Source organism: Motacilla alba, chromosome 1, assembly GCF_015832195.1.
Source record: "Motacilla alba alba isolate MOTALB_02 chromosome 1, Motacilla_alba_V1.0_pri, whole genome shotgun sequence".
Taxonomy (NCBI): domain Eukaryota; kingdom Metazoa; phylum Chordata; class Aves; order Passeriformes; family Motacillidae; genus Motacilla; species Motacilla alba.
In genome coordinates this window covers 88,786,099-88,813,219 of record NC_052016.1, presented here as the reverse complement: position 1 = coordinate 88,813,219, position 27,121 = coordinate 88,786,099, and the positions used below count along the sequence as shown (strand labels likewise).

General features: G+C 36.3%; 1 long non-coding RNA gene across 1 annotated transcript in view; it reads right to left on the bottom strand.

The window, feature by feature from the left end:
• The window catches only part of LOC119703140, a 121,882-nt gene extending 95,070 nt beyond the window's left edge, over window positions 1-26,812 (bottom strand). Inside the window, exon 1 of the long non-coding RNA XR_005257560.1 lies at window positions 26,540-26,812. This is a non-coding gene — a long non-coding RNA (uncharacterized LOC119703140). The remainder of the gene's footprint in view (window positions 1-26,539) is intronic.
• Window positions 26,813-27,121: the final 309 nt, after the last annotated feature.

The window sequence follows — 27,121 nt, the reverse complement described above, 5'->3', positions numbered from 1 at the left end:
TTGCATGGATATACTGGGGCAATTATCTCCAGGCATTTGGAAACTTAGCTAGCACAGCAGCTTGCCAGTCTGCCTTAGTGTGACCCACTGTGGTGTTTATGTTCTGCATGCCAGTGGTTATTAGCTCACATGTGCGTGGAATACCATTTTCCTCTTTATTGGTTTAACATAATAGTATGCCATGGGGAGTGTTTTACAGAGGGGACAGGATCTGAATATAGAGGTCTTTCTTCAAAGCAGGTATTCATTATCCATACACAGGAAATTTTACTCACTACTCCCATTTTTTTTTTTAATCATAAACACCAAAACAGATAATATGGATGAGCTTAAAGATTAATAGATAGTGGAGAAAATAATTGCAATTATCTTCTGAGCAATCACCGTTTGCTCACTTTTGTATAAACATATTCCCAATCTCAGGCATTTGTACAATAGAGGCCAGATAAAGATTGTCTACTTTAGGAGAGGAAAAAATTTCAGAGTGATTTTCTCAGTAAATTCAACAAGTATAGGCACACTTTGCTTAGTCCTCCTCTAACATTGTGGCTACATCCCACTCAGAGGTAAGACAGACTTAATTGTCTCTTTATTTCCCTAAAATAAAGCTGCCCCCAGCCTGTCCCTTCAGCTGTGCACACTGAGTCAGGTCAGACAACCATGCAGGTTTAATAAAACTAGAAGATAAAAGCAAAACCCTCAGAAAAGTTATTTTTCCTTTGTCCTATTCCTGAGTGTATTGCCTCATAAATAATTGTAGCAGAGCAACACAGAGAACGTATGGAAGGAATAAAAAGGCAGAGACAGTAAGGTAAGGAATGCTTAAATCCTCAAAACTGCAGAATAAGGTGTAGGGAAACAGGACTCAAAAACAGACAAAAGAGATAGGTGTCTTGTCCACAGATTTGCCCAGAAACTGAAATTTTCATTAGAAAGAGAGAGAAAATCCTAATATGAGTGAGGAAATGGAAGCCAAACCTCAGACCATACAGCAAGGTTAGATACTCAAATGCACGGAATCCCTTTAATTTTGAGCCACATTTACCTATTAATCTAATGTGAGACTCCAAATCCCAAAATCCTAATTTCCAACAAATTTAGTTCTTTTAGCTGAATTCAAATAAATTAATCTTTATATATACTTTTCATATACTAGGTAGTCCATGTAGCAAAAAGACATTTATATCTCCTAACTGTGGAGAAAACTTGAGTCAACGTTTGTGCCTTATTAGAGAAGTATCATAGTATCAGCCTGTCAGCTGTAAGTAACATCATTTGTAAGTGTCTTGATCTCTAAAAAAAAGTTATCAACAATGACTCAGAAGATTTTTATTTGTCTTGGGGGTTTTTTCCCCCTCCAGTTATGCCATTCATAATACAGTTGTCCCAAGTTCTCTGATCTTTGTCTGAGTTCATGCACCCTCACTTATCTTCATTGAGAGCATTAAGTAGATTCTCTACTTGGCTGCTACTTTCAAGAACCGTGTGAGAAGTCTGTATCTTTCATACAAGTCTGTATCTATCATACACCTACCTCTCTGTCTGATTTGGAAGTTGGCCAGTGGTTTCCACAGTTATTAAGAAGAGAAAAATGAGAGTGAACAGAGTGACAGGCTACACAGGGACAGCATCTTAACTTCTTTTGGAAACCAGACAAAAATAGATGCTTGCATATCCTAAATGACAAACTTAAGTGGAAGGCAACTTTTCTGGGCTTCCGGTCTAAAGGGAAACCAGATGTTCTAGTGTTATTTTCTCTGGTGCTTCAGAGAAGAGTTGTTTTGCCAATAAGTTCCTTCCTCCATCATGGCCTGAGACTTTTTCTGCCGATATTCAAGTGCACTGAAGGCTGGGGAAGGGGGAGCAGCCAAAAAACTTCTCTCCAGAATTTTGGAAACTCACTATATAAACAAATGTTAAGCACAAATATATGTGAGCTCATATTTTTAATTTTTAGACCTAGCTTGCCTAAATCACCACAGAACCATTTAGAAGCATCATACCAACTTAAACCAATTGAGAGTCTTCATGTGCAAAACCAGATGATTTTCCACGCACATCAGGTTTGATAGCTATGCTGGTAAAAGTGTGAGAACCACTTCTCCTTTGAATGTTGATATAAAATAAAGAAATTAGAGTTAGTTCTCCAGCCTAGTGAGTTGTTCCTACACACCATCAGGTGGGCAATCCCCAAAGAGTGTTGGGAAGGTACTGCTGAAGGAAAGCTTGTGAAAAGCCTAACTGAAAAAAAAAAAAAAAGACAACTAGGTAATGCTTAAAAAAAAAACTATCTAGTTTTATTTTAAATAAATAAATAAATAGAATCCAGGATAGTAGGTATCCCATCAGACTCTCTTCTGAAGACAAGAAATAAAATTTTCTTGAGGAGGATGAACACCTATTAATTCAACAGATTACTCTTACAGGCGGAAGATGGCTAAGCTCTAATTTGGGGTTAATACACTCTGGCTCAGAGAAGATCGATACAAGAACTCAATTTTACATGCTGAAAGCTATCAAAATACATCTCACTATCAAGAAATCCGTCTCCAGAGGTATGTACATGCATGTCACCAGATATGTTACAGTCACGAGACAAATCTTGATGTGTAAAAGTTGAGCTAAGGCCTCTGTTGCAGGAAAAGGACTATAATTGTAAAACTGAGGACAAAAGTACTCTGTAAATACAGGTCTTAATATCAGTTCCAATGTTGATAGAAGCAATCATAATTCCTTACTCTAATTTGATAGGCCATATCAATGGGTTTTTTTCTGCCACTATCTTTTTTTTTTCTAAATCAAATATTACTATGAATTACATATGAAGATTGGGGGGGGGTGGTTAATGTGTTGTCTTTGTTTTGGGGTAGGTGTATTTCTTCATTTATTAAAATATTTCATTTATTGAGAAGCAATAGGCAAACTGAAAGGACACAGCAACATAAATTAGATGAAGTACTAAACTATAAACTGGTGTGAAATGTCTATCAGGCTATTCAGGGTACTGAGATGAGAGAACAAAATACATCTGGCAAGATTTGACAATATTTAACAAGCAAGAGAGGAATTTATTCACACAGAGGTCGTAAGAGATGCAAAAAAATAATTACTTTTGAACTTTTTTATTTTTATTTATAAGAAAGTCCATTTCAGGTTTTCCAACAGATTATTTAGAAGGATCATCACAGATATGTATAAGCAAAGTGAAAAACAAATAGAAGATGAATCCATCCTACTTTACAAAACAGAAGAACCTTCTAGGAATGTGTTATTCTTTTTTTAACTTATTCTGTAATGATAGCAGTCTTTTGACATACTTGCTATGCGCTGAAGAATGTCACACTTGGATTTCCTGCTTCATTATATCAAAGGCATTGATATCCTAATGATAAGTATTCTAAAATGCCTTATTAATATGCTAGGTCTACTGGTTTCTCAAGTCTCAACACAGAAATGGAGACATTAATTTTTTTTCATAAGGAAAGAATTTTCATAATAGCCCCTACATAAAAATCAACCTATCCAATTTTTAATAATCCTTCCTATGACTCTATACTTCAGGTAAAGCTGGCACTTAGCTTTTTGACCTGCTTATTTCTTGATTTAGGACTTAGAAATATAAACAAGCTTGTAGCCTGGGTTTTTTTAGTTTGGTTTTTTTGTTTGTTTGTTTGTTGTTTTTTAATTATTTTTATGGGAAAAAAATGCACATGGAGGCTGCTTTTTATGACCATGTGCATCAGTCTGAGTCATCTGTGTTTGCTTTTAAAAAAATTGAGTCAGTGCTATGCCCTGTCTTGTAGTGACAGTGTACAGATGCACATAGACTAAGCCCATCTTACTGCTAAAATGTAGTTTGACAAGTGCTATGAACAGAGCATGAAATGGGGAAATGGCAGTACTTAAACTAAAGAAACTACATTTTCTCTCCTTATGCTTTAGTGACCAAATTAAGCAGTCTGTAAAGGGTATTCCTATATATGTACCCTCCTAATGAATTATCCAAGTTCATTTTTTTAGGTAAAATTAGCATTTTAGTAGCAAAAATGTCAAAAGATTAGGAAACTACATTGCACAAGAGTCATAAAAAGGTTTCAGTCTTCTGAAACGCCTACAAAATTTTGGACTATCACAGTTTCAGAAAGACCAGAAAAACGTTTCTGAAAAATGTTTTCTGACAAGGAGAAATAGACCTGTCTGTGCCAACGTCCAAGATCAGACCTAGAAGTAATGGGTCTATTTAAAATTGAATGTGGAAAGCACAAGTACGGTAGGACAGGGAAGGCATACAAGGAGAAGTATCACTCTAAATTTGATTAAATGCATACGTATTACATCATGCCTCCCCTACTAGCTGTCATTTGAGACACTACTCAGGGCAGAAAGCTTGTTCTGCCAGTGTTATATCTATATGGATAAATGCATCTGTCCCAGAGAATGATTGTTCACCTCTGAGCAGGTGCTGCAGCTCCTTTCATATACATTACTTGGCTGTTCCCATCTAGAGAAAAATGGCCTCAATCACACTGCATAGCATTTCCTGTGTATCTCCCCTCTGCCCCGTGCTGGTGGCCCTAGAACACAATATTTTTGGTGTGTTGGTTTTATTCCAGTTCAAGGAGTTCAAACAATTGTGAGATCAACATTTCTGTACACATCACAGTAGTTATATGTCACTTACTAAGGAAGTTGTTGCAGATCGTGGGACATGACGTGGGCACTTCAGAGTGAAAATCTTGTCAGGAACATAAAATAAGCAAATTTATTGAAATCTTTTCCAATAATATTTTTCCAATAATGAGGGACCTACAAAGTGAACTATTCCCCAACCTATAGCAAGTTTTCGTCTGATGGAGAGCTATTAGCATAGTTCAAAAGAAAGCCAGGGAGTCAATAAATACTTCCAACCTGTAGTACCTCAGCCCATTTCAATGTGTTCAGTTCCTTACATGAATGGTCAAATCAATTATACTGAAGCCTTGAAAAGTAACAAGAGTATTTGGGACAGTGTCCCAGTCACACATATGCAATCAGGACAATACCTCTGTTCCTTTACCTCCACCCACATGGCCTTTGTTTGGTTCATACCTGAATGAAAAACAGAGCAGTATCTAGATTAAAATGACTACTAAAGGATGTGAATGGCTGCCCTGTTCAAACATTCAAAACTTAGGATATCAGATAGTGGCAAGGAGAGAAATAACCTCATACCATTCCTTCAGAAGCTTGTCAGAGCAAGTCATTAAGAAGGCATGGATACCTATAAGCACAATACCACTGAACAGATTCGATATCACTATGTAGTGCGAATGGGCTGAACATGAACAACATTATTCCATGTGAGATTGTACAAAGAAACCACAAATGTAAATATTAAACTTTGCCCAGACAAGCACATCACTGGTACAGGCAAGTTATTACTGCCCCAAATGCTATTTACCAATGTCTAACTACAGTAACCAAATGTTTGGTTTGAACATGTATTTTAAAGGTTGCCTTAGCTCAGCTATTCCAGTAGACCTAACCTGAACAAAACAGCAGCCTAAATAAAACCTGCAGCTGGGAATTTTTAGGGAGAGATGTCATGTATCTGAACAAAGCATTGAGGCTGAAGACCTGACTAGTTTTGCTGGTGTGCGACTGCAATTTAAGTGATTCATATAGTTCTGTTAAATTGCACTATTCAGGTAAGGTTTAATTCTTTACTGGAAACCTGTGTTTACACCAATTTGTTAAGCATAAAACAATAGCAGTTATTTTTCAGAAATATTTTTCCAAGGTGTGGACTGACTAAATTAGTGGAAAAAGATGGGAATAAAAAAAATATCAAAAAACCACAACCCACAACAAAATGGGGTTGGGGGAGGGAGAGTGTGTGTGATTGAAGTTTAGAAGTACATAAATCACTTCAGAAATATAATTTGCAAATTCATTGTGTAAAGTAATTAATCAAAGCATGGCTGAGTTACAGTACTTGAGGGACTTTGATCTGACAACTGGAAGAAATATAAAGAAACTACTGCATATCAAGCTACAGTGTTAGGATGTAAAATGTTTCTCCATGCTAGTCACAAGTTTAATTACTTCTTTTTTTCTGCTGACAGATTTAAATTAAAATAAATGGGCCACATCGAGACAAATTTCAGATGCATGGAGTGCTTAAGAATATATTGTTCCCATAATACAGAAATACCAAGGAATTTATTAATAAGGCTGTTCTTTTTTTTTTTTTTTATTTCACTGGGAATTGTATTGGGAAAATAAAATGGAATCTAACAAGTGCTTAACATTTTCCATTTAACATGCTTAATTTAGAGGTTTTAAGGCGTTATTTTTATTCTTACAAAAGCATATGTGTCTACCCAGATTTACAGCTGCATAAACAAGAAAAATAGTTACAGTAAAAAAACACAAACAGTAGTCACATATTAACTGATCAGCCTTAATACAGTCATTCCCTACTCTCAATATAAAGAATTTCAGTTGAAGTAATACACAGTGATTACTCTGCTAATCTGAATTGCTGAAAACGATTTGAGATGCTTCTAAAGTAACTAAATGCTCTTTTTGAGTGACTAATTGCAAGAATAAAAATGAAAATACAAAATACTTATTGGAAAAGTATATGCAAATCTGTGCATCAAATTTAAAGAGTTTAGAAAGTGAATGGCACCCTTGCTAAAGGAAAATTTAAATCAGTATGTTCTGCTGCCACAAAAACTGTGAAACACAGATGGGGCTGGTCCATCCTAGTGGAACTCACATCATTAAACATGCAGTGAGAAACCAGAGTCAGGATCAACACACCCAAAGTCAAGTTTTCTAGTCATCTGCCTCAAATGAAAAAAACATAAAGTTGAAAAGAGCTGGCATTGTTACATCACCTGTGTTCTGGCTTTTGAAACCATACAAGTTTATTTCCTAGTCTGTATCCAGTATTTCAGATGATTATGAAGTATACAAAAGAAGCAGACAACATGTAGGAGCATTCCCTTTCCTATCCTAGTCCTGGCAGATAGGAAGAGGTTTTGAACAGCTCTTTGATCTCAAGGGTGATGATGTCATTCTCCCTTCACTTTCTCATCCTCCCAAAGCTACCTTCCAGCATATTTCTCCCCCACCTTCACAGTCTCTTACTTTCTTCTCACAGTTTTCTGCCTCAAGTTATCTGTAGCCTGTATATAGCAATCAGGAGACAAAATGCATAATTGCTTACATTAATGAAGCAGTAAAAAAGCAGGAAAAAATTGTCCCTTTTTTTCTATTTAAGTGGCCATCCAAAAGTAGGTGTTTCATTGGCTGCTGCTGCTATTACATAGCCATAATTCCTCTGCATATGCTACACACAATGCACTGAAGAAGGTTCATTCTCCTGTCCCTGCTGACTAAATTGCATGAGTGATTATGCAATCTTGCAGCAGAGGCTTCCAGAAACGCTCCTTTTTGTGTATGAGCCAGCAGTGCCTGTGGGTAGGCTGGAGTTGTAGGGAAAAGGTGAACTATCTAAGAGAAGGAGAGCAGCATTTAATGAACGAGCACTTCCTCTGGGAAACATAACTAAAAGCCAGGCAATTCAAAAGATGCGAACACCTTTTTTTCTGTGTGATTCACTAGTAAAATTATCCTTAAATAAGGTGGTTTTAAAGCAAACCCTTCACTCTTAAGAGTCTGAGACTTCAAGGTCCCCTGCATCTGGCATCCACTGACATCTTCAGATTTTATTTATTTCACAGCACTGAAGGAGTCAGCCCGAAGTATCAGTCCTAAAGCAAAACCAGAATGAATAATCTTTTATTCCGCAGACAAAACCAAAACACAACCTTAAATGAATGAAACATCTTAATTGCAGCTGTAGACACAATGTGCTTAGCAAGCCCCAGCCTCACTGTATCCTTCCTGAGGCCCTGCTTCCTTCCAGACATCAGTGCTGGTTCACAGGCACCCAGACCCAGCTCTCAGACTAAGATCTGCTGAGTTCTCATGTCACTAAACCTTTGTCTTGCAATCCATCTATTCCCTCAGCTGCCTCCATCTCTTGCCAGGCTATGAAAGATGGTACAGCAGAGGTGAGATTTGGAAATTTGGAAATAAAAAAACAAAACCCAAAATAAACAAAAAAATTTAAAAACCCAAAAAAAAACCCAAAAAAAACCCCAAAAAACCTAAAAGCAACCAGACAAACAACCAAAAAAAAACCCCACAAAAACAAAAAAATGAAAACCCTTTTGACTATTTCTTCACTCTGCATCAATCCATACAAGCAAGAAAGGCTAAGGAAGGCCAGAAATGGGATATACTCTTGTTCACACAAGTTTCTTTAAATGTGTATGCATTCCTATAATCCTAAGACATAAGTAATAATTATCTTTTTCAAGATGTCATTGTCTTCCACAGAAGTTCACTGAGAAAAAAAATCATACAAAAAAAAAAGGTGTCTTCTCACTTAGAATCAGGAACTAATTCAGTTGTTTTCTGGAAGAACTTCATTAGGGTTGCAAGGATGCTTGAAACACAACAGGCAATCCATAACACATCACTAACCCTAGTTATGTATCTTGGAAATTCATTCTTATGCACTTTCTTCAAATATTACATAGCAAGGAAGATTTTGTGATTGTATCAATTCCTTCCTCCTGCATCAATTGCATTTTCTTTCAATAATTGTGTTTACTGTGAGATTTGAGTTGGAAAACAAACCTGGAGGGAGGATGTTGAGGAGTGAAAAACAGGCAGAATGGGGATCTCTGTGGCCAAAGTAAAAGGTAAAGGGACAGAAGAAAGTAAAATATAAAAGGGAAGGAAGCAGAAATGATGAAATGTCATATCAAATGGCAGACAATATTTTTTAATAACAACCCAACTTTTAGCTTTAAAGGACAATGTCTAAATATTGTATTAACCATTCAGAGCTTCATCCTATCTATATAAATAAAAATGTCATAAGCACTCTGTACTTATGCACCCTAGAAGCTCTGTAGCCACTATTGTTTTTTTTAATTGCTGATGTTTCTTTCTGTCACTAAGAGATTGCAATATTCTGCTCCATTGGATTAAGCACTTTGAATTTTTGTAAATTCTTATGTTCTTGTACCACAAGTAACGTGAGTGTTACATATGTCTGCAGCTATTTAATCTTGATTTTTCTTCTATTGGCATTCAAACAGTGTAATCCTCACTTCTTACACAAAAGTGAACAATGTTCAACAAAATGAGCGTCTGTTTCTTTCATCCCTTCACTTTATCAGCAGGTTATTTGTGGAATCTTCTGTTCACTTGCCTATTTTGTTTGAAGGAAATGAAAAAATTACTGATATGATTGCTATGAATTCTTCTCCTTTAGCAGCCTTTGAAGCTGATTTTCTGTGAAGTACCCAGTAAAATCAAGTCATTACAGAAGGTGCATACCAAGATTCATTTTTCCCAATAATTAAGAGCCTATATGGTATCAATATAAAGGCAAATGAAAAATATTATTATTTATTCTTTAGATAAAGTCAGCAAAATACCATCTTAGGCAGCAGCGGATATAATTAATTTGTTTCTTTTATTTTCAGAATTGGACAGTTTTCAGCAAAATATGTGTCATTCTATATCATTACATTTATCTCTGAAGATATCATTCAGTTTCTATATTGTGGATATGGTAACAACTGCAAATTTCTAACTCCATGGATTCTATCCCTTTTGGTGTCCTTTCTCTCATAGTCACAACTTTCTCCTCCTCGATACTCTCCGACTACTTTTTCATGGGATTCCAAGGCTTTCCTTGAAAATGCCTTGGGGAAGTTTCCTTAATCTGATTCTCTAAGAAATAAAGGTTCTGGGGTTTCTTGTGTGTTTGTTTGTTTATCTGTGGGGTTTTTGGTTTGCTCTTGTTTGGAGGTTTTCTTGCATCTGAAAATTAATGAGAGATTTTAACAATAAAATTGACTCCTTTTAGTCACATTCCCTATTGGAGGAAGATGTGTGATTCCCATCTTAGAGTTAGAAAACTGAAAAAGGAAAGTAAAAGCCATAAACCCAAAATCAAATATGGGAAAACTGTGGTTGTATGTGGAATAAATATTGGCTGAAAGTTTTGGGCAGCATGTTCTCTTCCCCATCCCCCTAGATGAGGTTAAGCGTGAGGAAACTTAACTGGCACTGAAAAGTGTCCTCTGCTCTGCCGTGTTATATCGCAGAAAAGAAAAAAAATGGAAGACGGCAGAAATGTGTGGGTTGGAGGTGCGAGACCTGCCTTCGATGTAGAAGGAAACAGGAGGGGGAGCTCTCAGTACATCGGCCAGCGACGGAGGGACGCTCCAGTGCAGCCGGGCAAGGAGGATTCGCTTTCCCACCGCTTTCCGCGGGGAAAGGGTACAATTTTCTCACCTGCACAGTCTGACCTTCGCATTTACTGGCCAAATAATTTTATTTAAATTGCATCTTCCCCTTTCTTGATCATTGATATCTTGTTTGTTGGATTACATGGAAAAAAAAATGAACTTTTCTCACCTTTGCCTGGATAAAATGCATCCTACTTGGTTCAGCAAGCAACTACAGCAAACAGCTAGAGAAAGGGCTGTGACAGCACCAGTAACAAGTCAGGCATCCAAGAAATGTTGCACAGCAAGAGAATCCCACACAACTGCTTTTTGCCTCATTTTCTGTCATCATTTGTTTGCAGATCAACACCACAATCCTCTCCTGTCCTGCAGCCCTATATGCCAAATGCAAACCATGCCCCAGTCTCCTATCTACCAAAAACAAACTTACCACTAGAAATCACATTTTCTCTTTGCAGCTCTCTTCATTTATTGCAAGGTGCTGCACTCACTCAACTTGAAATCAAGTAGAGACACTTGGGATGCCTTAAAATGAAACAGCTAATTACAGAGAAGCTACACAGGCAAGTAACAGGGCAAAGAAGTTAATTTTATAAACAAAACCAAAATACTATTGTAATCAGTCAGGAATAATTCATCTAGTCATTGCTGCCTAGCAATTTTATAGCAGGTAACATAAATATGCAGAAGGATTGAAACAAAGGTTTAATAGACATAGGACAGGCTAGACACAGAAGGTAGACTGTATATATTTTGAATCATCACCCATCATAAATTCATAATAAACCAGGATGGTTTCAAGTGTAAAAACCCTAGGCAAGATAGGTACGACCCAGAAAAAAAAAAATCCATAAAATGGTTCTAAAATTATCCAATTTTACTCATCTGGTACTTCAGCAAGTAGTATACTCTTCAAAAAAGAGAATATAATCAGACGTTTTCTATCCTTTCATTATGAGTTGGATTCATACCACTGAATACTGTAAAATCAATAGATTTTAGGTAAGCTACAATAAAAAGAAAGAATTAGAGAGAGATTATTAATAAAAACAACACTTGATACAAATCAACAGTGACTGTTGATTATTAAGCACTTACCAACTGTTCGTGATTAGCTTCCAAAGTTAGAAAAAAAAAAAAGAAAAAACAGCTGAATTAAGTTGAAGAATAATAAAAGTAAAAAATCTGAATAAATGAGAATAAAAGACTTCCTAGGATGGTCCAGCGAATAGAAAGAAGATTTAGATGTGTCTTGATTAATCTAACAAAATAGATGCTGAGAAACAAGTATACACTGAGAGAAGTCAAAGAGCTAGTAAAGCTGAGAAACCAACATTCATCCAAGGATGATCAAAAAGAAGTATTCTTGGTTAAGATTAGACTGGAAAATTAGAAGGAGGTTTCTAATTGCTAGAGAAGTAAAATAGCAGCTTAGCTCTAGGACCAAACTGGAAAAAAAAAATTATGGCCACCAGCAACAGCAGAGAGCTGTTACCCAGGAGGTTGTAGCTGCTCCCCTTTACCCAGGACGTCCTTTCACATCTCATGTTCTCACCAGACAGAGAGGCCAGTCAGCACTGCTTGGTATTCCACAAACAGAAAAAGAGGCTAAATATGTCAAATGCACTTTAGATGTAAATTATCCACTGCAAATTATTCACAAGTTTTATTATTCTATAACTCATGCAGTGAATGAAGTTCATCTACTATTAATGAATTCTCTTAATAGGACTAATATAAAGATTTGTGGTTAAGCACTCAAATGACACACATCAGACTCTCAAAGAATGCTGTCTACTATTTAGTTCCCCAACATCAAGATTTTGCAGTCTTCTTTTTCCTTCCTTTTTCTGTGATACAAATTTTCCATCAATATTTATGCAAAAATGTCTAAAGTTAAAATGTATTTTGGAAGTAAGAACTGCTGAATCCAACACTCCTGTGTGTAGATACATCCCCAAGTCACTCCACTGAGGTAGCACCCAGTCTCTCTGCTAAAAGTTATCAATATATGATGAAAGATATATATACACACACACACACACACACACACACATATAGTTACAGGCAAATATCTAAATTGCAATCCCAAAGTTGTAGATAGACAAGCACAATAGTCATACTTATCAGTGGAGAGAGCATCAGTAATGGAAAACATTAAATGTGTGACAAAAGCAGAGAACACACTAAATCAGCTTGGAAATGACTGCACAGAGATAGTAAAAATGAGAAAGAGAAACTCTATATTCTGACTTAAAGGAAGGATCCAAAAGGCTGCTTTGAAAAATCTTAAACTTTACTTTGAATGAAATTGATGGAAGAATGGAGAAGGATGAACTCTGATCAGAGAAAGATGCTGAAGCTTAATGAAGAGTCCTTTTGTCATCACACCTGGGGATTTGTCAGCTTCCTATAAATTTACTAAGTAAGGGACTGAGCTACAGTTTTGGCACAGGGACACTAAAGTTCAATCTTTAGTTGTATTCAATTTGTAGAAGAACCTTTAAGGGAAAGTTTTATTTAATTTACTTGTAATTGTTCCTCATTTTCTCTCTCATTTGGATCTGGTTTACCCATTGTGGTTTATAGATAAGAAATTATTGGTTTAGGAATGCTGTTGATGAGAAAGACATGGCTTCTTGTTTCATTTTCTCCTATCACCAGCAGCATGTTTCCTGCCAGCAATATTCCCACCTTTTGTTCAAGGATGTTTGGAGATACTTAAAAGATATTAACAGCCCTACGAGCAGGAGCAGAGGCCATGTATCAGGTACATGTCCCAAAGCTTCACTCACTCTGCTCCCTCCTCTTTCTCAGCAAATGGTTGTTCCTATTTCTGCAAAGAAGAGGAAATTTGCAAGACCTCTTGCTGAAACATTTTACAGAACAGCCTTTGAGCAGTAGCTGGAGAGTTCTGAATTCCTGGAAGCTAGATCTCACATTACCTGGGCACCACACACACACTTTATGTGTTACCCAGGCTTTATGTGGTGTTCATGATCCAGAACAGTCTTCAGGCAGGCATGCAGGTGTGAATCACTGAAATGAGCCTGGGCATGCTACAGTTTGCCAGATTTTCTCCTTGTCTGAATCTAAATCTGCACTCTCCAAAACCAGACAACTGGAGAAAGTGGAAGAGCCTACCCTTAGTCAAAGGTACTTAATTTACAGTCACGTACCTTCAAAATTAATTACCCATTTGCAGATATAGGTCATCGTGCTCTCTTGTTTATAGCTCTAAATTAAAAGGATTTTTTACACAGCAAGTTTAAGTGATGCTACGGCTTTGAAAACTGAGTGACAATCAGAAAGACATAGAAGGAAATAATACCTAAATAATGAAATGAGCCCCTTCCTTTCTTGTGAGAGAAGAGAGAGGGAAGTGAAGGTGTGAGTCATTTCCAGATTTAGTTCTGGAGCTTTCTGGGAGGTACTCTACTACAGCTAAAATGGCTGCCATTATAAAGTCCTGGATAGATGAGATGCATAGAAGATAAAGTGGTAACCAGAGTCTCCCTTGGAGCACTTTAACAACTCGGTTTGAATTCGTAAGCGGCCTGATTGTACATGTGCAAATACTTCCATATAAAGGTTAGGCACCCATTGTTATTGCAGCGTCTGTTAAAAAAAGATAGCCATATCGGTTGCTAGGAGATGGCAGACTTCTCCTGGAGAAAAATCACTCCTGATAAAAAAAAAAAAAAAATTTTACATAAAGACCCTCTTAAATATAAATATCTTTGACAGCAGCTATTACTATTCACTGAGTTTCTTCACAAATGAATAAATGGCAGAAAAATATATTATTTGAATACCATTATATCCTAAAGTGTTAAATAGATTCTTCTCCCACTTCTCCCCTCCCTTTTTTTGTTACACAGAAGCGATATTTACTTCCAGCTAAAATTGCTGCCTTCCTTTTTCTAAAGACCATTCAGTGAAAGAAACATTTGGAGAACTGAGCTCAAAAATTGAACTCACTTGTCTTTCCTTCCACTGTAAAACCAGCTTTGATTAAAATGAACTGTACTGTAGGATAAACACTTTGTGGGGAAGGAACTTGATGCAAAAGGACGAAAAAAAGCTGCAGCGAGTCTTCACAAATGGATAGCTGGGAGAAAGCAGGTGGGAGGCTGTGCCACATGAAAGAAACTAACCATCCAATTTCATTTCAATAATGTTTGGAATTTTCTTCCTACTGAGGTGGCTGGAAGTACAGCTGCCCTATAGTTGTGTCCATGTGACCAGCTTTTGGTGAAAATGACCTTAACAAATTAAACATGAAACAAACTATATACTTGCTGTTTTAAACTTGTGTACTCAATAAATGAAACAATAATCTTTCTTAATTTAGTGTGCTCAGATTGGCTATTGTGGACATGAGAACTCCCCAGCTGCAAAACACAAAGGCACGCTGCCTACACAATATGGGGATTCAGCAGCTGTGCCTTCCATTGACCAGAGCTGGGAGAAATGTAGATCAAATACCAACAATAAGAGATCGATGTTGTAAATATTAGCATGAGAAAGAGTGCACCAAGCTCTGAGTGTGTGCTTTTTTTTTGTGTTTGTAATAAAGTTTCTCTAGAATTTTGCATGTAGCAGGGTGTGTGTGCGCGTGCATGTGTGTGAAGTGCTTCCAAATCAGGGAGCAGCATGTTTCCTTATACAAATATTGACAGGAATCCTTCAGTTTATTTGGAACTTTCCTGAGAAAGCTGCAACAATATGGTAATACCTCTTTACTACTTTTCATGCAGTTGTTTCAACTGTTGGCACCAGGAAATCCTTATTGTTTTAATCAATACCACTTGGAGTGATGACATGTTTCTTTTTTACTTTAAGTGACTGACACAGTGCATTTCCTTGCACAAAGTTCTCATGAGACACTTTTGTGCTGTGCTCAATATATCCAACAGAAAATATGTATTTGCCAGAAGGCTGAAAGAATGGGCTGCTATTTTTTCCTCTTACATTTTTCATCCTGATACTTTATGCTTCATTGCTGTACTTTCAAACTCATAAATGACCCCAAGAAAAGCAATGAGACTTCTGTCAATGGCTATAATGAAACATCTGAGTAATATCTGGAAGATCAGGATTTGTTCATTTAATGAAGCTTTGACTTTAACCTTGATGTTGCCTTCCACCTCCATCTCCTTTCTACTGCTTACACTTGAACAAAAAAATCTATATAATAATGCTTTAAACATATTCTTTAAAGCTTTACATTAATTTCACAATTGATTAAAGTTATTAAGACACTTTGAGTATGATATGCATATACCCAACTAATAGACTATGATGCATGAAAGCAGCTCAGTAGTCTCTGTCCCTGTGCTAGTAACAGCAAGAAATACTCCATTTTGAGTACTCAGAGAACAGGCAGGACCCTCACTCCCTGTTCCCACAGACCCTGAGCAGTGAAGGAATTCAACACCTGCAGCACTCATGTCAGTGTTTGGGATAAACAGAGAAAATGCCCTTGTTTGCATAGAGCAATACATGTTCATCGCCCAGCACAATGAATGAGAGTGCAAAATAAACATTTCTGACTTCAAACTTTTACAACTTAACACATGCCCCTTAAAGAGCTTAATTGCTGCAGCTGCATATCCACTGATCTGCTGAAGCTTATGTGCTATGACATCCTCTCTGTTCTTTTTTCCTGACTTGATCAAGCAAATTTGTAGCTTCCAAGCTTCATTCGGTTAAGTATTGCAAAGCAAACAGCATTTTGTGATTTCTGAGTTTGTTTGGGTTCTTTCTTCCCATTTCTCCTCTCTTTCCATGATTGGGACTTCCTGTTTACCTCTCAAGGACCTTCAAATCATCCTTCAGTTGCAAACTTCTTCTTTCTGAGCCATCCTGCACCACTCCAGACAGCAAAACAATTAGACATCTGCTTTAATGAAGGTGGGATTAAAGCCCAAATTTTATCTGTATCACAAGGCCCAAACTTCTGAGATGATGAATTTTCCTCTCATGGATTCTCAAGTGTAAGAGACTGCATGATGGTCCATATTTCTATAGTTAAGGCACAAAAAGTGACAACCATCTCATCCTATTTCTCTGGTGCAAAACCAACGTGGGTAACTAAAGGAAGTGGCAGTAAAGCATATTCTGCTTTCTGAAAAGATCAGGGATGAGATGGAGACTACAAATGGTTGGATGGCCATTTCTTTAAACTCTGAACTAATTTCTTTGTTTCAAACAGAGCCAGTTTTACCAGAAGATCTATACCAGCCAGTTCAATGAGTTAAAAAGTAATTATCAACATTTAGACCTTGCAGTAATACAACACACGAGTATAATTTTTTTTCATTCTGCTAAGGTATAAATCAGTCATTAGGTAAATTCCCAAAAATAGTTATGTTTTAGAGCACTCACAATTAACCATCTTATTTGGGGCAAATGCAGGGACTTATGCCTTAAAACTAAGTTTAAGACCAAATAGAAATCATAGTTATTTTCCTGGGAATCCTTCCAAAAAAGAGAACTATGTGAGTGTAAAGTTATTATTGCTATGTTGTAAGATTAAACATGATATTCTGAAAAAAAGCTTACACACTGAAAAAAAAAGTATGCATAGCAGTTAGTATATTTGTAAGACTTAAATTCAACAATGGAAAGCACAAAATAAAGGGGGATAAATAAATATACCAGGAAACATGTCTGCAGCCCTAAAGATTACCTTTTTTTTCCTTTTTTTAATGCACAAAAAAATTAATTACTCTTTCATATGCAGCAGCAACTTTGGACAATGGCATTCTGACTGTAAAATGCTCTTGAAAGAGAACTTGGTGAGACTTGCCCTTGTCAAGCTTGAACAATTTTTATTTTCTTTTTTCTGAAATGACTTGAAAAATAAAGGAAAGAAAAAACAACTCTAGACACGCAGGAAAATACCTGGTTTTGTGTTGTAGTTAATCATGAGAATTAGGAAATGTATTTTGAACTGTACTGAATTACAGACCATTTGACTATGCTAGACATTTGGCTCTTATGTCACTGGTGTTTAATGCTGATTCTATGACTAATAAATGCACAGAGTTGGGAAGCACACAGCTGGGTGCATGGCTGAGTACAGCACAAAATTTTGAAAGTGTTAGGGATGGTAAAATTACCTTTGACTTCAGCATAGTAGGGCGTACTTCACTTAAAAAACTGACTTGCAACACTTTTTGACATTTATTCCATCCACCTCTTTAAAAACACATCTAATTAGTTTAACTTGATCCAGACAACTTTTTAAAATTACAATAAAAACACACAAATCCCCTGATATCTCCATTTTACTAGCAATAAGTAGAGAAAAGTCTGAGTTTATATGCTAGCTTTGACCCCTGCTCCTCACATAAAGTTAATGTGCACAAAAAAGAAAAAAAAAAAGGGAGAGAATTCAGTGTGTCTTTTATCAAAAGTCAATTCAAATCTCAATCTAAAGTTCAAACCTTCTGCAGCATACATTATCATTAAGATGAAATATTTAGTGGCTCTGTATTCTGGTCATCTTTTGACAATAACCTACAATGTCTCAGGGGTGGCAGGTGCTGGAGAATTCAGTAAATTTTTAAAGAATATCTCATTTTTCAGGATGGATGGTGGAAAACCACTAATTTGTATTAGCATGCCATTGCCTAAATTGCACTTTCCATTTTAAAAGTACTGAACAACTCCTATAAGTATTAAAAATTTTAGCTCCTTTCAATCTTTTACACGCAGTTTATAAAACCTTGAAACATTGCTATTTAACAGCCATCTCCATCTGCTGCCCCGGTGAGTGGGTATAACTCTTTGTCCTGTGGAAAATAGGAAGTCACATTTTTAGAGTTCATGCAATGTTCTTTAGAGATAAGCTTTTCACAAATCATAGCTACTAATAACATTTTGGGCTTCCCTGTGTGATAGGTGCAAGGTGAACACAAGGTTGGAGGAAAATAAAGTAGAACTGCTTTAACAATTTTTTCAGATTAAAACCTCACTAACATTTAATATTTCAATTCATGCAAGTGGCAAATGTTTAAAAAGTAAAGCTTTTGTGATTGTTAAATGAGCACTAACACAATATGAAAAATTGCATTGCTAAACATCCCATTGCATTCACATGGATATATACACAGAAGATAGTGCACATTTTGGAAATCATTTTCTAAGGAAAAAAGCTTTTAAGTACTTCTTTTGTGTGGAACTCTACTCACAGAATTAATTTGCACCACACACAGGGCAGAGGAAAAAGTACCTCTCTCGAGGGTTTCAGAACAGCACTCCAAGTCCTCTGAGACTTTCAATATCTTCATCATAGATTGCATTATATTTCCATGAGTCTTTACTAATCAAAGGGAATTAGGCTGATCTGGTACCAAGGGATAAGACCTCTGGGGGCTGGTGCTACACTTTATGTACACTGTTACCAGCCATGCTTACAAAGAGTGGCTTCTCCATGAGTAGTCCCACTCCACCAGCAGGTTCAACTGTGACAGCCAGACGTAACAGGAGCATGTGACAGTGCAGTCATCAATCATACAATCATACAATCATCAAGACTGGAAGAGACCTTTAAGATCATCAAGTCCAACCATCAACCCAGCACTACCACTGCAGTCCCTAAGCCACTAAACCATCCCCAGCACCAGACTGTTTTAACACTTCCAGGGATGGTGACTTCATCATGTGCCTGGGCAATCTGTTCCAACGCCTCACCACTCTAACAGTGAAAAAGATTTTTCCAATATCTAATCTGAACCTTCCCTGTCTCAGCTTAAGGCCATTTCCTCTGGTCCTCTCACTGTAGGCATGGTAGAAGAGATCAGCACCCACCTCATCACAACCTCCTTTCAGGGAGGTGCAGAGTTGTGCCACTGCAGGACAAAGCAAAGGGGAAGCCTCTGCCTCCAAGATGTACAGCCCAGGTCTCTCTGGCAGTGAAGGAGAAGGAAACCTTGGACAGCTTTGAGAGATCTGATGAGCAGGAAGGGCTTGGGATGAGCACGACTCCATTGTCTCTTTCATTCCCAGTATCTTTCTGTTCTTTGATGCCATAGAGAACAAAAAAGCAGCTATTTTGCACTTGCCTGAATGAAAAGTTCTGGATAATACTTACACAAGCCACACTTGAGAGGATACCCGTGCATTTTAAGAAAAGATCATTTCTATAAATATTTCCGCCTCAATATATGCAAAGCAAAACATTAACTGAAAAGGGTGGGAATGAAGCTGAAGTAAGCTTACAAAACCAGCTATATTAACAATGAAAAGCTCCTTTTTTTCTTTTAATTTCCTCTCCTCTGGCAACAGGATTCCAGAGAAACCAGCTTCATAGAAAATGAACAAGTGAACAAGTGCCTAGTAACTAGACCTACACTGGAAATAAGGACTTTCCAGATGTAATTTAATGCCATTTTGAGACTGACTTCACAGAGGAAATGAACCCTTCAATTACTATTTGACTGATTTTGTTTCCTTGTCTTCAGTGACATTTTTTTTTAGTCTGAGGGAGTAAAACTCAGATTGTTGTGACAATTGTGAGAACAAGTTAGTCAGCATTTATAAATCACTTGGAAGAAAAATTGGTATTGCTGATAATTTTGAAATTGGATGAAATCAGCAAAACATATTGCATTGAAAACCAGTTGTTTTCTGCTTTATTTCATCTCAAAGTTAGAAATGCAGAACTGCAGCAATCTATTGATGGTGATGTGGTGGTGGAGGCTCCAGTTCTCACTTAAGGCTGTTGGAACTCATACTCCTATCTCAGTATTGACATAATTTTGCCTTTCCAGTTTTGTAGGAATGTAAAAACAACTGACTCATTTGCACAAAACATCAAAAGTCTGAAAACTTTAATAAGTTTTCCTTTAGCTTACAACCACCTAAACTGTGCAAAAAATAACTGTGTGCTTTGATCAGGTTTACAAATACAGCAGTCAACTCCTGGGTTCTCAAAAGTACAATCCACACCTCAGTTAACCCATATCTCCTAGGAAACACTGGCACTTGACTGTGTGTGGAATTGAAGGTAGAAAATTATTGGGGAAGTTAAACCTCAGGGATCTGCTTCCCCTGCAGCCAGGCAGTCACATCTGCACACATACATGTGCACATACAACCCATCCCTCTCACAGCGTAGTTGTGTTTTGCCTGCATTTTATTTGTATTTTATTTTTATATCTTATTTTGTTTTACTTTTACAGTTAACCTGAGGCTTACATGAACAAAATTACAATAGTTCTTTCTTAGCTGCATAATGATTAAAGGCCACTGTTTGTTCTTGAATTACAAAACATTGGTACTGAAATATGTAAGAATAAACACTGGAAAGAAGGGATAAGTTTTTGGTTTTAAACATCTGTTTTAAAGTGATACGAGGGAGTGAAATTAAATTTAATAATCTCTCTTCCTTCCTCTGCTTTTGAAATCATAAGACAATGTGGTAGGACATGTGTTTCACATCTAGTGTGGTATTTTCAGATGTAGACAATTCATTATCCGTGGTTCTCCTTTTCTGCATAAACCATGATTTTTCTAAGTACAAAATTGTCTGCTAAATTGTCCCCAGGTTACACAACATAAAACAGCATTTATGTATAATAAGGCATTACCTCCACCTGCTATAGACAGTGTTTATTCTGCACATTTTGTTTTCTCTGTTGGATTGCAGCCAGTGAACTCAATAGTTTGCTGGAAAGCAACGGATCTTACATGTCAAATTGTCTGATTTATTTTACATAAGTTTAATCATCTGTCAGCCTTTTTTCAAAGGAATAGAAGGGAAGTTCTTCCATGCTTTTTAAGAGATATTTCTCCAGTGAGGTTTTTCCATGCTTTTAAATGGATATTTCTCCAGTGAAAAACTCGTTTTTATTATCTTTGTCATATTCTAACTCACATGTGTGTGTGTTTAAATCAGGCCAAAGGGTGTGAGCTGATTTAGGCGTTGAGCTACATGACTTCTGCACTCACATTAATCACACACTTGAAAATACCCATCAGTTGTGCCAACCACCTTGTATAAATTATTGATTTATACAATATCTTCTAAACAACTTGGATTATACCTATGCCCATCTTTATGCCTACAGCTGTATGCCTCAGGGCATCACACCTCCTTGGACCAGTGGATCAGCCCAATCAAGAGAGGTTTATCACACAGAAGTTAAATCTTTTGACTGACTGTCCATTTGGATCAGTCAGTTGAGAACAAAGCAGTAAGTGACATAACCTTTTTTTCTCTTCTGTGCAGGACAGAACTGTGCTTAATTTGGCATTTAAGAGCGACTTCACTTCTGCAGTTCTTACCAAACATTATTTTCAAGCAGCTCAATGATCTGAAACACCAATTAGTTTCAATTCACACCTATTATCTTCCTTTAGTGCACTGTTAATTCAAAGACCAAATTCCCATCCTTGTCAAAAAAGTGGTAATTTTCTCTTTTTGTAAGTGTTTCCTCTGAAGTTCTGAAACATATAGAGCCAAGTGTCATTACTTAAAACTTCACATGCAGGCCTTATACCACCTGCCAAATTTCCAGTTTTCATGTTTTTTAGGCTCAGCATATTCTCTTGCTGTCTCTCCATTGATGAACGTATTGTTTCAACTCCCTAGAAACATTCTCTCTTCAAAATTTTTCCTTCTAGACCAGTTATAGATTTTTACAGGACAACAGTGGTATCGCCAAAGACTACTAAGATGACGGCAGTCTCATAAAGCACTGCAAACAAACATGTAATATATGATAGAAAGGTTGAAATGTAAGGGCTTCACCTTTATGACATATCACACCCCATTCTGCAGTAACATAGGAAAAACATCCAATGCTTCATATGAAAAAAAAAAAAAAAACAGACACTTTCAGGTAAGAATGCCTAAAAAAGAAAAATCTCCATTATTTACCAGTCAACTTTCAGTTCACTCATTTTCACCAGGCCATAGTCCAAAGAGAGGAAAATTCTTAGCCATGTTTTTACCATCTACGATTACAAGCCTGTACAGTTAGTGATCCCCACAGCTTTATGGGCATAGCTGATAGTAGTCCCTTATTTGTTCCAAATATTTCTATTTACATAGCAGATGAAAGAAATGGGGGAACACTTATTGCATAAACATGACTTTTGTTTGAATATCTTTAATGCAACTTAATTCAGGTCATGCTTAGAAGGAGAATCAGCAAAAAAATGACCAAGTATCAAAATAAGCACTTAAAAATGCATTTGTTACTTTACTTTTTCCTTTAGACAACTAATGCTCAGAAATGCTGATTACTGATTCTATTAATTGCCTTTATTATTATTATTATTATTATTATTATTATTATTATTAATAATAATAATAATAATAATAATAATAATAATAATAATTTTTCAGCTGTTCCCTAGTTTTTGAGTGTTTATTTTGAATTTTCAGAGAAAAATAAGAGGTGGGATAACATTTCCAATCTCCTGCTTATGAGTTGACAGTACAGGATTACCCACCACTATGCAATAACTTTCCTTCCATATAGAAAGTTACTCACCTGTGCACCTGCTGATGTTCTTTCATGCATGCTGTCTTAACAAATTAGCATGTTTCACAAACTGCTTCCAGGTACTACTACAAGCCAAAATATCAGTTACACATTAATATTTTCAGTTAAGCTGCCAATGTTGCTCAAATCTGTTGGAGTGCTTTGTCAGTCCAGCCTACCATCAAATATCTGTACATTTCATGTCTATCTGACTAGTTTTACATGTGATCCTCTTAATTATCATGGCAGATTGGATAAAAATTTATCGTGTTTGTAGGAAAGAGAACAAAACCAAAATCTTTTTTTCCCCAAAAGCTGGAGAGACAGATCTAGACTTCTTGACTGAATTTTCAGAAAAATACTACATAAATCCATCTTTACAATGATGTAAATGCATTGGTTTGGATGGAAATCTGGAATTACCTCTGATATGAACTATGGGCATGTTTTATTTCAACACAAATGTAAATCTCAGTTTATATACATGCACTTTATATATATGCACTGCCAAAAGAAAATCTCCAAGCTCAATTTTGTATGTCTCCTGCACACTTCCAGTCAAATGTACATATGAAAAACACTCAAAAAAAAAAAAAAAAACCAAAAAAACTTTCCCTCATATCAGCAGCTAAGAGATCTAACATATGTACAAGGGTCAACATTTGCAGCTAGCTGTATTAGAGACACAAGTAACCACAATGCCAGACAAAATGTAAAAGCCAGACTAGAATGCATCCAAAAGGGACTATTCACTTGAGACCACTTTTATTTAGATTCATAGAACCACCTTCTCATACTCAAAATGAAAAGGCTAGACAGCACAGATCACCAGCAAAGCATTCAAGTCCCAAAAAAACTCTTAAACAAGTCTTTCTCTGCGTGTAAATTTGTACAGACTCACCACAGAGTTTGAAGACACCATAACAAAGTGAGGACAAATCTCATCCACAAATGTAGTTAAAAACCCTCATATTTGTCTAAAGATGGTGAACAAGGATTAACAAAAAAAAAAAAAAAAACAAAAACATTCACAACTACGTGCCATAATTATTTCTTCAAACCAACAAGGAATATAACTGCACTTTCTTTGCCAAGGGTTAATTCTGGATAGCTCAATAGCTCATTTTCTAGAGATTTTTGTTCCAGATTGCAGTTAAATCTGGCCAGGGATTCAGACTCTCAAAATTGAGGATGTTCAACCTCTAAACAGTCACAAATGCTCAGCTTTTCATCTACAGTTCCTATCAAATATAGAAACATCTTTCAAGTGTTTAGTTTTTACACAGATTTCAGTACTCTTCAAACTTATTTTAAACCGTTCCATTGCTATCCTTCCTGCCTGTTAAACACATCAAGTGCTTCAGTGCCAGCTGGTGTCAGAAAAGAAAGTCTAAAAACAAAAACCATACTGCTGGCTGTCTTCTACCCTTACTGGCACCCACTGCTTGAAGAGAGATTATAACACTACTTGTAGCTCTTCCAGCTTTCCACAGACACCAGAATTTTATAGCAGGAGAGGAGCAGGAGAGGCAATTAACAATACTGCTGTCCTGCAAGGGGCATTTTCTGAGTTGCTTTCATTAGCTTCTTTATGACCTTGTATTTTGAGCCCCTTTTGTTTGCAAAACAGCTTTCTAAAAAAAAAAAAAAAAAAAGAACAAAAAAACCAAAAAGCACAAACAAACAAACAAAAAACCCTAAAAAACCCACAAAAAAACCCCCAAAAATCCACAACTGAGAGAAATGCAAGGTAACTCTCATTTTTTTAAATTCTATTCTGGTGTGACCAGTGAACAGAGGAAAAAATGTTTTTGTATTGTGTTTATTCAAAACTTTCAGGAGATTTATGCATTCAATCCAGTAATGTTTCCACCTTCCCTTTCAGTTCTCTCACACTGTTCCCTCACAAAAAAGAGGCAAAGAGGCTCCAGTCACTTTATTTCCCTCTGTGCTCACCATAAGCTTTGGAAGAGATGCTAAACTATACCACCACATCAGATGAGCCATACAGCTCCATGTGTTCAAGAGTAAAGTAACATTAAAAAAAAGGGAGATTGTATAAATCTTTTCAGACTAACATGCTTGAGTTATGCCCTACTTTGGCATTTAGTTAAAAAGATAACTAGGAGATGTTTACTCTCACTTACGCCATACATTGATCCTGTTTTTTCTGCAAAACTATAATTTTTACAGTCAGTGTGACAATTTTCCCACAAGAAGGAAGGTTTTGTACATACAAACATTTTGAAAACACACAGATTTGCAGTTCTTTTGGCTTTAATCGGCTCCAGGTTGTAGAGCACCTTTAACTGAAGATTATACATTTTCAAATAAACTCCTACAGGACCACATTGTTATGCAGCAATTGTAGGAAGCTTTAATAAAGCAATTGCTTAATATTTTCAGTTATTATTTCAATAAGACAATTTATTATTTAAAACCATATAAAAATTAGATGGCAAGTACATACCAGTTCTCTCACCATTAGAAATTTTAAAAATATCTGCAATGCTGGTCTGAAGAATAAATTCTAATTCAGTCAATGTTAATCAAGATTGTGAAAAAATATCAACATATTAGAAATTACAGTATGTGAGTCTCCTAATTTTACCTCCTAGTAGTAAAATTGAAAACCTGCATCTAATGTAGTCAATTTTTTAATATAAGTAATGTGCACTTTTCTTCCAATAAAATGTTTTCTATTATGATTAAAATATTTTTATCCCTATTGCTGCTACTTCTCATAGACTCATGGAATCATTAAGGTTAGAAAAGATCTCCCAGATAATCTGGTTCAAACTTTGACTGAACACCATAGCACAAACTGCCATGTCCTGCTGTTTCTTGTAAAACAATACCTTACCTTTTTTACCAAAGGCACTGAAAATAAATGTATAAATAAACTGGTAAAAGTAACTGCAACTGAATAGAAACATCACTTCATATAACTTTGGTTTTCATGACTACTACTTTTATGAGACACAAAAGCCTTTTTTACTTATAAATAGACATTTTAAATGAAAAATTCAACCCAAAGCATTATTAAAAGTTTAAATTCAATGTCTTTGGTTATTATTCATTGCTGGAACAAAAAGAAACAATAGTAAAAACTTCCATTGGCTATGCCCATTTTGGCAGACAGTTTATGAACTGAATTAATAACTACTTTGTAAGTATAACTTTTGAACTTGCAAATAACAGACATTTTGGCACTGTTCTAGATGTTCTGATAGAATTGCATTTGCTTCCAATCTCCAAATATCTAGATAAAGCAGAATAAACTCTATGGCTCAGTTCCACCTAAAGACATCTACTTCCAAATAAACTATCCAAATCAGGAAAGTATAATTGTCTTACGGACATAATTTAGCCAGACTAACCTCTCAGAGGGAAACCTATTCCAGTACTTCTACAGTACAATTTACTGCACTTTGTAGACATAAAATTAGAGTGAGGACGATGGGAGGATGCAGACATCTAATACAGGCCAATGCAAAGGCCTGTGTAGAAAAAAAAATACCAGTTTTATATTGGAGGTGCTTACCAACAGCCTGTCAACAGGTAATAGGGAATAAAGGTTTCTGAATACATCACTGTGCTCCCTGTTTTCCAGTTCACAGCTCTGTAAACCCCCTGCAAAGCCATGGCTTCTCTCAATGGCTATGTTTAAACAACCAAACTGAGAATTCCCAAGCACCAAAGCCCACTTACATTTGCCAAAGTGATCTTTCATGTAGATGACAATTCTCTCCCTTCCATTCTTTTCCTTTTTCTCATTGCCAGTGATGGAAACCCTGCTGCATAACCACAGTCATCTTCCTGAGGAACTTGAATCTCCCTGCACGTTGTATAGGAACATGAGGTGTCCAATTCTGGCACCTGAAATGGGAAGAGTTTCAGTGCCTATCTCTCAGTAGTGGACCTATATCTGCAAGTGGTTATATTATATATATAGTTATATATATAGTTATATATATAGTTGCAGCCAACTCCACAATCCTATTGCATCTAAAAGAAATACTATAAATGTGCCACACTCTATAAAAATAATCAGCCTGAATGCCAATCTCAATCTGGTCTTGTAAACAAATATTAGAGTGCCTATTTCTGAGCCAGTTAAAATAAAGCAAAGGGGCACTCTACAGTTACAGAATAAGATAACACCAATCCTGTAAATAAACTCAAACTGGTTTAGTTAAAACTAAAACTAAACTTAAATCTGATTTAGTTTCCAAAAATCATTATTAGTAAGTGTAGAAATTTAAAAAGAAATATTTTAAATTAACAGATCAA